Here is a 14,115-nt window from a genome sequence, read left to right as displayed (position 1 = left end):
GGTCGTGGGCGGCAGGGAGGAGGGCCGCGGGGAGGAGGGCCGTAGGGAGGAGGGACGCGGGGAGGAGGGGAGCGGGGAGCTCCGGTCGTGGGCGGCGGCAGTGGGCCAGAGCAGCTCAGGTGGTGGTGGCGGCTGCGCTGGAGTGGGCAGGGGCGCGCGCGAGAGAGGCAGGAGATCGAGGGGAACGGGGGTGGAGCGTGCCGTTAGGGGAGCAGGGGTGGGGGCTGGGTGCCGTTAGGGGGAACGCCCCTTTGCCGTCTGCAGAAGCTGGGAGGCAGACAGCAAAGGGGTGGGTGGGGTGGGGCGGGCTTCGGCCGTTAGGGTGGCGCCCCTTTGCCGTCTGCGTGCTCTTTGCCGTCCGCCTGTGGGGCCTTTGCCATGCGTCCGCAGACGGCAAAGAGGTGGCCGACGGCAAATAAAACCTTTGCCATCAGCAACCACTTTGTCGTCTGCTTTGTGCCAGCTGACGACAAAGAGGATCTTTGCCATGCGTCAGCAGACGGCCAAGGCATGGCAGATGGCAAATTTCTCAATTCCAGTAGTGTATGCTAAATTTAATAAGAAAGAGAAGAGGCAAGAAGAGAAGAAGGAGAAGAAAAAGAAGAGGAGAAGGAGGAGGAGGAGGAGAAGAAGAAGAAAAGAGGAAGAGAAGAAGAAGAAGAAGAAGAAGGAGAATAAGGAGGAGAGAAGAAGAAGGAGAAGAAGGAGGAGAGAAGAAGAAGGAGAATAAGGAGGGCTCCTTCTCCTCCTTCTCCTTCTTCTCTTCTTCTTCTCTTTTTCTTCTCCTCCTCGTTCTTCTTCTTCTCCTTCTCCTTCTCTTCTTCTTCTTCTCTTCTTCTTCTTCTTCTTCTTATTCCTTCTATTAATTTCTCATCTTCTCTTATTCTTCGAGATAAATTAGCTAAGTATGTATTTTTGGAGCTAAATGGGATAATTATGTCATTTTAGAGGAAAACAAGCTAAGTATATAATATTAATGAGCTAACCAAGGTTCTTATGCCATTTTGAGCTTATTATGTCTTTTAGGAGCTTAATTAGTCATTTTAATGAGCTAACCAAGGTTCTGATGTTGTTTTTACCTAACTAAGCTAATTATGTAATTTTGGAGGATAATTAGCTAAGTATGTCTTTGCTGGGGAAAATAAGCTAAATTGAAGAAGAAAGAGAAGAAGCAAGAAGAGAAGAAGGAGAAGAAAAAGAAGAAGGAGAAGGAGAATGAGAAGGAGGTGGAGGAGAAGAAGAAAAGAAGAAGAAAAGAAGAAGAGAACAAGAAGGAGAAGAATAAGGAGAAGAAGGAGGAGAGAAGAAGAATTAGAAGAAGAAGGAGAAGAAGGAGAGCTCCTTCTCCTTCTTCTCTTCTTCTTCTCCTCCTCCTTCTTCTTCTTCTCCTTCTCCTTCTCTTCTTCTTCTCTTCTTCTTCTTCTTCCTTCTTTTCATTTCTCCTCTTATTGGAGCTAAATTAGCTAAGTATGTCTTTTTGGAACTAAATGGGCAAATTATGTCATTTTAGAGGAAAACAAGCTAAGTATATAATATTAACGAGCTAATCAAGGTTATTATGCCATTTTGAGATTATTATGTCTTTTAAGAGCTTAATTAGTCATTTAATGAGCTAACCAAGGTTCTTCTGATGTTTTTACCTAACTAAGCTAATTATGCCATTTTGGAGGATAATTAGCTAAGTAAGTCTTTGTTGGGGAAAATAAGCTAAATTGAAGAAGAAAGAGAAGAAGCAAGAAGAGAAGAAGGAGAAGAAAAAGAAGAAGAAGGAGAGAAGAAGAAAAAGAAGAAGAGAAGAAGAAGGAGAAGAAGGAGAAGAAGGAGAAGAAGGAGGAGAGAAGATGAACAAGGAGAAGCTTCTTCTCATTCTTCTTCTCTTCTTCTTCTTATTACTTCTTTTCATTTTTCCTATTTCAATTGAGCTTATTATGTCATTTTGGAGCTAAATTAGCTAACGTATGAAACTAGTGGTTTCACTAACCATTTTGGACCTAAATTAGCTAAGTTATGAAACTATTGGTTTCACTAACCATTTTTCCTAGTAGAAATCAAGTAGGAACTTATTATGTCATTTTGGAGAAAACTTACCACAATGGTCATCAAGGAGGAGAAACACCAGGGTTTCTCGCGTCGTCTTCGTTTGGCGACGATTGCCGTGGAGAAGGGTCGTGCGATGCCGCTCAGGAGTTATTCTATAGAAAAGATATTTTGTAATGTCTCACTTAGCATGATGACACTCAATTGTTAATACTAGTTTATAATGACCATTGAAATGAAACTCACCGTGCCAATCACAAAGAAGACGTGCATCGGCGGAGGGGCTTGACCGGTCTTCTCGTACATAGACTGCACATTCGGTTTTCAAGAGTCAGTCGTATTAGTTAGTAATGAAACAGACATTACACACATGATTTGGCTAATGTAAGAAAGAAACTTATCACAATAAGCTCGTGCATGGCTGGGTGAGCCGCATCATTCCGGGCCCTCTCTTCCTCAATCAACTGAGTCGTGGTTCGGTCCCCCTCCTAATGATCAGTATGAAGAGCAGCCTGGCTTGCCAATCTCTCTTTCCCAATAGCAGCCTGGTTTGCCGCTCTCTCTTTCTGAAGAGCAACCTGCCACACCATTCCTCGTTACCACAGTAATGATCGATGGACACACACACAATGAAATGGATGAAAGTTTTCTGAGTCCGTACAACTAACCTCGATGGCAAGATCGACTGGCCGTGGAGGAGGTGTTATCTCGGGACAGAAGCTTGACTGGCGTGCCTTGATCTCCGAGAGAGTGAGTGGACAACGAATTAACCCATCTCCAATGGCTATCGAGCCATGGGGCCTCCCGCCACCAGATATCATCACCAGCTCTGGATCCAATTGTTCCTGGCTCGGGTTAAAGTCCTCCCCTTTCCATGCCTTCGACGTATCCCTGTATGTCACGAGGTTGTGGTGCGATGAGATGTTGGTGAAGTTATTTGGATCATCCAGGTCAGACTCAGAGAATGCCTTCTCCTTGTTGTAGGAGGCGGTATGGGCCATGCCATAAAGGTCGTACAACTCTGGCATCTCAGTCTTATTGTGATGCGCCTAAAAGAGAGGAACAAAGTATTAGTAAGGGGCTCAAGCTAGCATGAAGAATGAATTGCATGAATCATGAAGCCAACCACATACCCAGTTTCGTCCGAACTGAAGTAAGTTGGCGTTGCCTTGATGGTCTGGCACACCAACCATTTTGCTATGCCGATCCTTCGCATTGTCATGGACGGCTCGCTAGTTGCGTGTGCACCACTCATCCACCAATGCCTCCCAACAATCCATCTTATCCGCACACCATATCGGGGGCACCTATAAGTTATTAGAAAGAATTTTGAGTGCTACGCCTATGAATCAAATCAAGAAAACTACGTACAAGGCCTTAAGAATAGGTAATTACCTTCATGTACTGCTCCTTCAGATACTTTCCGCGTCACTCCTTCTTCTGCTTCTTAATACCACGCGTGGCGTGGTAGTTTCGAATGGCCTGCGGCCGAGCCTCATGGAGTAAGTTCTATAATAACCGCCTACACTCGGCCTCGATAACCTTGGCCACCTCCTCCTCATATCCCTCCTCACACATATAGAAGGTCTGCAATCAAACGAGACAACACCGATTAGTACAATAATTAGATATATTGTTAATTTTATATTGTGTAAAAGGATAATTTACCCAAAACCTATGGATCACCATCTCGGCCCTCGTGTGGCACAAGACACCATCAATAATCTCCTCCGGCGGGGCTTGCGCAGCCTTGTAGTGCTCCCAAGTAAATCCTAGTGTAGGAACCTGACCCTCACCAGGCAACGTGACAAACCCCGGGAAATTTGTCCGGTAAAGCACACCAAGGATGATGTTCGGCTTGCGGACTCCACTAGGGTGTTTCCATCCCCTGCAGTATGATAAGGTCAACGCATTAGATATTTGAAGGAACTTGAAGGCTGAAGCTAAAAAAGAGTAAATGTACATACCTATCCCCTTGAGGCTTAATCACCGGCCTCTGCTCGCGGGTAGCCGGCGCGACCAGATGACGTGTACTACCACGCTTGTACACGATGGCCCCGTCCACCTAAACGTCGCCCTCACTATTCGTAGACTCATCCCCGCCATCAACAGAACGGCCACCCGGACCCTCGGTGCAATCCGGCACATCGGTCCGATCCGGCCAGGCACCCCATCCGGACGTCTCCACGTCGGCCGAAGCGTGTGTTGCAGGAGTCTCCTGGGACGTAGCCTCAGGAACCAGAGTCTCGTGGGCCGAAGGCACCTCGACCCGAGGCTGATCCGGGACCGGAGTCTCATGGGCCGAATGCCCGTCCACCCGAGACTCCTGGACCGGAGTCCCCGTAGCCTCCTCCGCAAATGGGTCCACATAGCAGTCATGTGCTTGGATGAATGATCTGGTGGTGTTGGTGAGGACGGCGCAACAGCCTGCCTGCCTCTTCTGGGGCCACCACCTCTCCATGTACCCTTCCCCTTCTTTCCTACCCGACCAACACCTCTCCCGGTGGGCAATGCCGCCGACGAAGAAGCACCCGCGGGTGGTGTCGTCAGACTATCTGCCAAGGCTCTACGGAGAGATAGGGGTGGAATGGAAGTACCACCCCTCGTGTGGGCCCTCAAAGAAGAACCCGTCGAGCGATCTGGACCCGCGCCCACCATCTTTCAACACCTGATGACCTGCCATGATAAAGATTAAAAGAAATTAGTACAACATAAAAAATTGAATAACTGACATGAATAATAATATGTACATATATAATTTAAGTTGGGAATCTTACAAACTAATAATCATCATCAATAAATGAATCATCATCATCACTATCATGCATGTATTCATGAATGACGTGCTCATCGGGTTCAACGGCATGAAGTTGTGGAAGGCCTTTCTGTAATCGTTCAAGCATTGATAGGTCATCTGCATCAGTAACCTCTTCTAGTTCCAGCTCTGCTGGTTCCGGCTTAGGGGTGAAGTCAGATTCATTGTCGCTGTCTACTTCCATGTTCTGCGGTGAAGCACGGCGGTTCTTGAAACGTTTATTGGAGAGACGTGTTTCTTGGAAGAATTCTCCATCATATGTGTCTGGGTTAATGTGCGGTTCATAATCTTGTTCACTTGGGGGAGGTGGTCTAACACGTGGTGGCACTTCATAAACAACATACCAACCTTTCAGATTCTTATCAGTTTGGCATGCCCACGGTAGATAGAAAACTTGGGTCGCCTGTTGAGCCATAATATACACACCGGGAACATCTAAATGGGTGTTTGGATTGATTTGGACTAGACCTATATGTTCATGAGTCCTTCTAGTCTCCTTCGGCTGCAATCAATAACATTTGAAGACTACGACGTTTGGTGGGTTTTCACCATAGAATTGAAGTTCATAAATTGATTCCACTCTTCCATAATACTTGATACCACCTTCACCGATAGCAGAGACACAACAATTTGTAGATTTCCGCTCGGGCATAGATAGCTCTTTGCCAAAGGTACGAAAGAGATACCCGTTGATGTTATATTTCTCAGATGAACAGACCTTATAGTCAAAACCATTAGCGGCTTGTCTCAATTCGGCGTCCATAGTCTCTGAATTAGCCTACAAGTTTAATACGAAACGATTGTTGCATTAGCCGAAAGTTAGACCAAGAAACTAAATGGTCCATTATTGATAATTACCGTTTGTTTGAACAAAGAGATGAAACCGGGATAGCCGCCTCCATGCTTTGCCAGAAGCTCATACTCTTCGACGGAATCATTTTGGATCACCGCTCCATCCGAGAATTTGGCGACGTATCGGTTGTATGAAATATCCGAGATGTGATAACCTGGCTTATTAGGGATGATAGACTACTCATATCAATAAGGAATTCTTTCTTTTCCGAGAGCCCATTCGAACAGAACTCCCAGGTTAAGCGTGCTTGGCTTGGAGTAGTTCTAGGATGGGTGACTGACCGGGAAGTTGATCCCGGGTGCGCATGAGTGAGGACAAAGTGCGCAGAAAAGACTAGTATTGATATGTGGGGCTAGTCTAGATCCTGCCAGGAGTAACGACCGGTGGCGGGTGTGTCCGGGGCATTACAAGTTTGGTATCAGAGCTGACCCTCACGGTTACACGGATGTTTGCGGACAGGTGTGGGTCATGTTGCTCATGACGTCTGTGACCCGTCGTGGCACACGACATGGTATATGTACTGGATTGGATGCACTGACGTTTGTGCCAAGAGGGAACGCTCCTGTGGCCCGACGAGGACGTCAGTTCCTATGAGTGGTGTTCTATGTGATAGCCTGGCTTATTAGGGCTGATAGACTACTCATATCAATAAGGAATTCCTTCTTTTTCAGGAGCCCATTCGACCAGGAAGGTGATCCCGGGTGCGCATGAGTGAGGACAAAGTGCGTAGAAAAGACTAGTATTTATATGTGGGGCTAGTCTAGATCCCGCCACGAGTAACGACCGCCGGCTGGTATGTTCGGGGCGTTACACAAGAATAAGAGCAGTTCAAAGGAATTAGAAGTTACGAAAAAATGTGCCGAGAACTTACTCGATGTACGGCCGCACTCCTGTTAGGTTGTTGAAGATATACAACGAAATGTTCCGCCATTCTTCGACATCCAATGTTATTGGTTTCGAAGCACCGGCTAGTGCGAGCTTCCCTTCTAATAGGCTGAGGTTGGATCCACCTTTTTTAGGGTCTGTAGCATTGTACTGAGGCTTCGGATTATGCAAATGATGATTTTTGGCTTCGTAGTGTGATGTCACAATGTTTGGCACCTCCTGAGTAATGAATGCCTGAGCCATCGATGCTTCAATTCTACGCTTATTTTTACATTTAGGTCGAAGCGTCTTCTGCATCCTCTCAGTTGCATAGCACCAACGATTTTGCATGGGCCCACCCAATCTTGCCTCGGTCGGTAGATGTAAAATCAAATGCTACATTGGATTAAAGAAGCTCGCAGGAAATATCTTCTCTAACTTGCAAAGCAACTCCGGTGCAAACTCTTCCATGTCATCTACCACGCCAGGCGACAATTCTTTCGCACAAAGAACACGGAAGAAATAGCTCAGCTCTGTCAGTACTAGCCATTCATCCTCTAGCATAAAGCCACGTAAGATCACCGGCATTACCCTCTCAAGCCATATGTGCCAGTCATGACTCTTGAGACCAAAGATTTTTAATATTTCAAGACTCGCTCCCCTCTTTAGATTCACTGCACACCCATCGGGGAACATCAAGTGCATTTTGACCCACAAGATAATTTCCCTCATAGCAGGCCTTCCAAGATTGAACCAGGCCTTTGGCTTCGACCACTTCTGCTTTCCTTTGCCTTCTCGCATGTTTCATAACGGTCTGTGACATAGCGTCTCTTGATCGACTCTACCCTTAGTATTATCCTTTGTCTTCCCATCTATGTCGAACAATGTACCAAAAATAGCCTCTCCGATATTATTTTCAGTGTTTTGAATTATACCCCTTGAAATACCCTGGACACTCTGGATCAGGCTCGAGGGCATTTAACTAATCCAGGATCTGTTGGCCTGTCAACGCAGGTGGTGCCATGTTTTGACAGCTCTACCTTTGGTAAAGTTCTTCTTGTCTTTTCTGAACTGATGGTCAGGATCCAGGAACTGTCTATGCAAGTCAAAGCAAGAATACTTCCGACCCTCCTACAACTAATGAAACTGAAGAGCTGCCTTGCATCTGGGGCATGGGAACCTTCCATGCACACACCATCGAGAGAATAACGCATACGCCGGCAAGTCGTGCATAGAGTACATGTACCACACATGCATTTTGAAGTTTTCTTTTCTAGCGGCATCGTATGTCTTGACCCCATTATCCCAAGCTTCTTGCAATTCATCCTTAAGCGGCTGCATGTACACATTCATATTCTTCCCCCGATAATTGGCCCCTGGAATTATCAATGTCAGAATTATGTTCTTTCTTTGCATAATCTGCCCGGGGGGGGGGGGAGATTGAGTGGAATGAAAAATACAGGCCAACTATTGTATTGGGTTGCCGTCATGCCGAAGGGATTAAAACCATCCGTGGCGATGCAGACTTGAGGATTCCTTGGATCTTCCGCTTTATCCTGATGCAATCCATCGAAATGTTTCCACGCTTCCCCATCCGATGTGTGTACCGCCATTTTATTCCAATCCGCACCTAGTTCTGTTCTTTTGCCCATTTTGTGCCATGTCATCTTCCTGGCTGTCTCTTCGACCATGAAAATACGTTGAAGCCTTGGTATGATTGGCATATACCGAAGAACACTAACTGCGATTTTGGTTTGCCTCTTCTCACCCATACCGTTGTCTACCACAAGATACCTGCAAGACTCGCAATTGGGACAATAGTTCAAGTGTGCATACTCCTTTCTAAATAAGACATATCCTTTCTGACATGCATCTATCTTCTCATAGGGCATCTTAAGTACACGAAGTATTTTGTCCGACTGGTACAAGTTTGCAGGCATGACATGGCCTTTGGGTAGAAAGCGTCCAAATAGTGTCATCATCGCATCGTAGGATTCTCTTCCCAAGTTGAATTGAGCCATCAGAGCCATTAGTTGTGCAATGGCATCCAGCTGACAAAGCTTAGTGTGCTCGTAGAGGGGACGTTTTGAAGACTCCAACATTTCATAGAAGGCCTTTGCAGATTCCTCCATCTCATCTTCTAAATCCCGAGCATCATCAAAGTCTTGCACCATGTCTTCGATCTCGGTACCATGCTCGTCGGTGCGACGATGAACCACCTCAGCTCTGGTGCATTGTATAGACTCACCATGAAATGTCCAAACCGTATAATTAGGCTTAAAACCCCTCCTCTGTAGGTGTTTAATCATTATAGCCTCTGTCCTCTTTTTATAGTTGTCGCACTCAGGACAAGGGCACCAGTTTGTTTCCTGGCCATTTGCAAATGCGGCTTTCACAAACTCCTTGGTTTTGACAAACCATTCTTTCGTCATCTCTTTCTGACTAGGGTGACCGGTGTACATCCACGCATGATCACTCATCTTGCCTAGCTACTAAACACACAAGAAATATATTTATATATAATTCAGCATATATATTCATCAGTTAATCAAGTTCGCCAGTTTTATTACGTCCATGCAACCTACACGCTAATAGGTAAAGATAGGTCCTAATCCCACTCGAGTATGTTCATGCTCTCCCCGGGATCCAACACAAAATTTCGGCGGCACCTCCTCGCTGTTCTCCTGATACACGTATCTGCAATAAACAGAGAGGATGTGTATCCGGAGAACAATAGGGAGGCACTGACGAAATTATGCGTCGGATCCGGAACAAAGCATATGGGAAAACGAACCCAATCTACACATACTCGGACTATCCATGGATAACGTTGGACAATTCAGAAGAATCACGGTTATAAATATATGCAAATGCATGCATCTTTATAACTGTAACCCTTTCGAACTGGAGACGCATACTGGTCACGCATACTGATAAATTAATTTAATTACCTATATCTAGCAAGTTTCATCCAAAGACCGACCCACATCAAATGAAGGGGCGAGGAGGAGATGACACTTACTCACCCATGAATGCAAGGGCGGAGCTCGTAGAACGGAGGTCTTCGCATAGCACACCTCACAGCGACGAGACAATTGTCACATGTAAATCCACCCGATCAACACAAATATTTTGTGTTCATTAATAAAATCAAAAAATATACGACCTAACACAAATATATGACATATATAGATGTCATCTAGGGTTACATAAAAAATTATTTTGTGCCGGGGTGGCGTCGAGATGTCGTGTCGGGGCGTCATGTCGGGGTTTCGGGGCATCGTGTCGGGTGTCAAGGGTGTTGTCGAGATGTCATGTCGGTGCGACAAATACTATTGCGATCCCTATTGCTGTCTGCACCATGGTCTACTGCAAGCCTCCCACCGTTGAACCTTCGAGATCCATCGGCGTTCTTGTGGGTATGGATGCGATGGTGGCTGACGTGGGAATTGTTCAACCTCCTTTGCCTCATATCGTGCAACAACGCTCATCCACTCAATTCTTCTTCCCCATCGGTGCCACCGGTACCTCAAGTGGAGCCTCGCCGAGCTGTTGTAGTATCCTCGGTGTTTCAGTGGCATATCACCGGTGCCTCAAGGGGGTGGTCCGAGCAGTAATGTGTCTGCACCGACCTCATGGGGGTGGTTGCAGCAGCATCTTTGTTGCAGGCCGTGAGCTCGATGGCATCATAGCAATGGCAGGTGTGTGACAAGCTCACCGACATTACCTAACGTTGTGGCTAGTGCAAGCATAGGCGGTGGCCGAAGGGCTCTACACGGGAAACTACTAACCTAACGCACAGTAGGTAATTAACAACTAACCTAACAACTAACCTAACTAACTTAATTAATAGTAGGTAATACAACTAACAACTAATCTAATTACCACTAACAACTAACAACTAACCTAACTAGCCTAACTACCAGTAGGTAACCACTAACAACTAACCTAACTAACCAGCTAATAGTAGGTAGTTAACAACTAACCTAACTAACCTAATTAACAAATTAAACAAAAAAAGGAAAAAACATAAGGACTCACCGGAGGGGGCGGCCGAGCGATGAGGACGGCGCAAGGAGGACGGCCGTAGAGGAGGAGGGGGTGCAGGGAGGAGGCGATGCGCTGGGAGGAAGGGCCCGGTAGTGGTGGAGGAGGGGCGGTGCGGTGGTGAAGGAGGGGTCGTGGGGAGGAGAACGGCGCGGCGGTGGAGGAGAGGGTGGTGGTGGCGGAGGGGGTGGTGGTGGATAAGGGGCGAGCTCTGGCGGCGGTGGTGGATGAGGAGGTCCTGGGGAGGAGGAGGGGCGTGGTGGAGGATGGGGCGCAGGGAGGAGGAGGGCACGGTGGCGGCGCAGGGAGGAGGAGGGCGCGGCAGCGGTGGTGGTTTCGGGGGAGAGAGAGAGGGGTGTGGGGTGGGGCGCGACGACCGTTAAGGGAGAGAGACGTGTTGGGGTGGGGGCGACGACCGTTAGGGCGCATCCTCTTTGTTGTCTGCCCCCCGAGTGCACACAGGAGAAAATCAGACTGCAAAGAGAGAGACCGTTAGGGGGGAGAGAGGGGGTGCGGGGTGGGCCGCCCGTGCTCTTTGCCGTCTGCCTGAATGCTCTTTGCCATCTGCCAGCTGACGGCAAAGAGCTGACTGATGGAAAATATTATCTTTGCCATCAGCCTGCTCTTTGTAATCTAGTTTTTGGTAGCTGAGGGCAAAGAGGGTCTTTGCCATCAGCCAGCAGACAGCAAAGAAGCAGTAGATGGCGAAATCTCTGATTCAAGTAGTGAGTAAGGGGGTTGTTGATGTATGGGAGTAAAGGGGACTTGATGTTCAATGCTATGGTTAGGTTTACCTTAATGATTTCTAGTAGTTGCTATGCTTTCTAGAGATCCAATCATAAGTTCATATGATCCAAGTATGGAAATTATGTTAGCTCATGCCTCTCCCACGTATAAAATTGCAAGAATGATTACCGACCTTGTTATGAATTGCCTAGGATGATTTTGCACACCATACCTTCATTATTCCATACTCGCTATTTGTAATATATTGTCATATATTCTAACTCTCTTTAGGTCGGCAACTATTTTCATATATTAGTTCTCCAATATCATGCAAAGCTATCCTCTTTATGCCCACAACGCAGTTTTATTTCTCGTTACTAGATAGAAGCGAACTTCGGCGTATGTAGAGTCGTATCGGTGATAGATAGGACTTGAGAGAATATTGATCTTACCTTTAGATCTTGTGGGCTCGACACTGTAACGACTAAGATGCGGTCCTTTCCGATTTAGGGAACGAGGCCCCAAAATGGAAAGAAGCGCATCTAAGCGTTTCACAAGCACGATAACATAGCACATACATAATAATAGAATGACAATTAGGGATTCAACTGTCATCTCATAAATAAGATCAGAGTTTACAACACGCATTTATTCAAACAACGTAGTTCCGCTACATACTACATAACATGAGAAAAGGCTATGCTACCCTGCATGCTTGCCCACGATCACGACCACGCCTCAGTCTTCTGGATAGTTCACATACAGGCGGTCGTTCTCCTCATCGTACTGCCACGCCAGCTGCGTGCCGTCGGGATCACCTGTGTCGGGCGTACCTATACCTGTTGGTGTGTTGAAGTAATCTGTGAGCCACAGGGACTCAGCAATCTATGACCTCGGTGCCAGAACTAGTCAAGTTATTAGGTAAGGAAGGTTCAGTGTTTAGGTTGTAGCATCCTAAGCATATATGGTGGCTAACTTACGTAGAACAAGTTATTTATGGGGTCTATTCTAGAGGGCGTATACTAGCTGATCACTAAGTGATCCTAAACACCTACTTACGACAATCATAACTCCACCGTGTTCCCGTTCGAAGAGAGATCTTCGAAGGGGACAGTCACGGTTACGCACACAGTTGGCAATTTTATTATAATTAGTTCAAGTTATCTAGAACCGGATGTTAACAAATATTCCAAGTTGCCACATAACTGCGGGCACGGCTTTCTGAAAGATTAAACCCTACAGGGGCGCTCCAACTAGTCCATCGCAAACGGTCATGGGCCACAAAGTAATCCTCTATCACGAATCTCGTGATCTCGTCGGATTCCTTAGAGGAAAACCTCAACTCCGGGGAGAACCAAAGCTTCACCGGGATTCCTATACGCAAGATATATCGCTAAGGTACGACAAGACTAGAAGGACCTCCCGGTGTGTCGACGACCCTGATAAGAGCCGCGTATCTCAGTCTCAGGACAACACCGTCTATGCATAGTGGACACTGACCAATGCCTCAAGTTTCCCCGAGTTGGTATTGCCGACTGCTAGGTGGCTGGACCAACACTCATGAGGAGCACATGCCCGGTTGTTGATTAATTCCTCGGGATAGATATTCCCTATGCAGATTATTATTAAGTGATTAGCCAATTAAAACCAATGTTGGGTCCTGTCGGCCAAGTCTTAACACTACACGACTTATCAAGGGGGTCCCCATAACAACCCCGAACATGTTAGGAGCGATCAGTTATGGAATCAAACACCGGTAGCCGGAAACTATGGAGGAAATAACGGAACAAATCACCCGGCAAAAGGCTAGGCCTTCCGTTATTTACCAAGTATATAGGTGCATTACTTAAATAACAGATTTAACATAATGATATCAACTCATGTTATCGCATGAGACAAAGCACCTGCAACTAGCAACGCTAACATTAGAAGTTGAGAAAGCCTACTTAGCCATTCAAGATTTGCTAGGAAGGGATAAGTGTTTGGGTTTCATGGCAATATCAAGAGGCAATTATCTGAGTGGTAGGCAGCGAGCATATGAAGAAGGAAACGTGAATCTAGCATAACAAGTCTAGAGATGGAATCAAGGTCATATCATCTTGCCTGTGATGTCCTCAGCTTGGAACTGCTCTTGTTCGTCCTGCACGTACTCTCCCGGGTCCACGTACTCGTTCTCCGATCCCGGTGCTACCCAACATAAAAATAGCATCCAATGAACAACAACACCAAAAAATACTACAAGCACGTGATGCATGAGATGAAAATGAACATGCATCTCTATTCTAGTCACTTGCACAAGCATGAGAAGAAAATACAAGTTCCTGGACAGAAATGCACTCTAAGCTATCTTGACATGCATGAGGATGCCATGAACAGATGATTCACATGAAAATGATGCAAAACATATAAAGAACATTACGAACGGAGCTACGGATCAACCGAAAACAACGAAACAAGAAATAGAGTCCTACGTGTCAATTCCATCACAACACACTCCAATTACATACTTATGGTATTCCCAGGTTGCCAAATCACAAAACAAACAAGAATGGATGGGGTGGTGCAAGGAATATCACCACACCATCAACTATGCACTCACAAGCATCAAAACATCAAAACTATACAATCTGCCATAAACAGCATCATAGCAGTTTGAGGGCTACATGCAAAGCACCTACAACCACCCAAATGTTAGGATATGTGGCAGGATCCATTCAAAAGCTCTACAAGCATGAGCAAAAAGATAATACAAAGGAGTTACACACAGAAAGTT

This window comes from Hordeum vulgare, chromosome 3H, assembly GCF_904849725.1.
Source record: "Hordeum vulgare subsp. vulgare chromosome 3H, MorexV3_pseudomolecules_assembly, whole genome shotgun sequence".
In the NCBI taxonomy this organism is placed as follows: Eukaryota; Viridiplantae; Streptophyta; class Magnoliopsida; order Poales; family Poaceae; genus Hordeum; species Hordeum vulgare.
The sequence above is the reverse complement of the archived record's forward strand: the minus strand, read 5'-3'. Positions refer to the sequence as shown.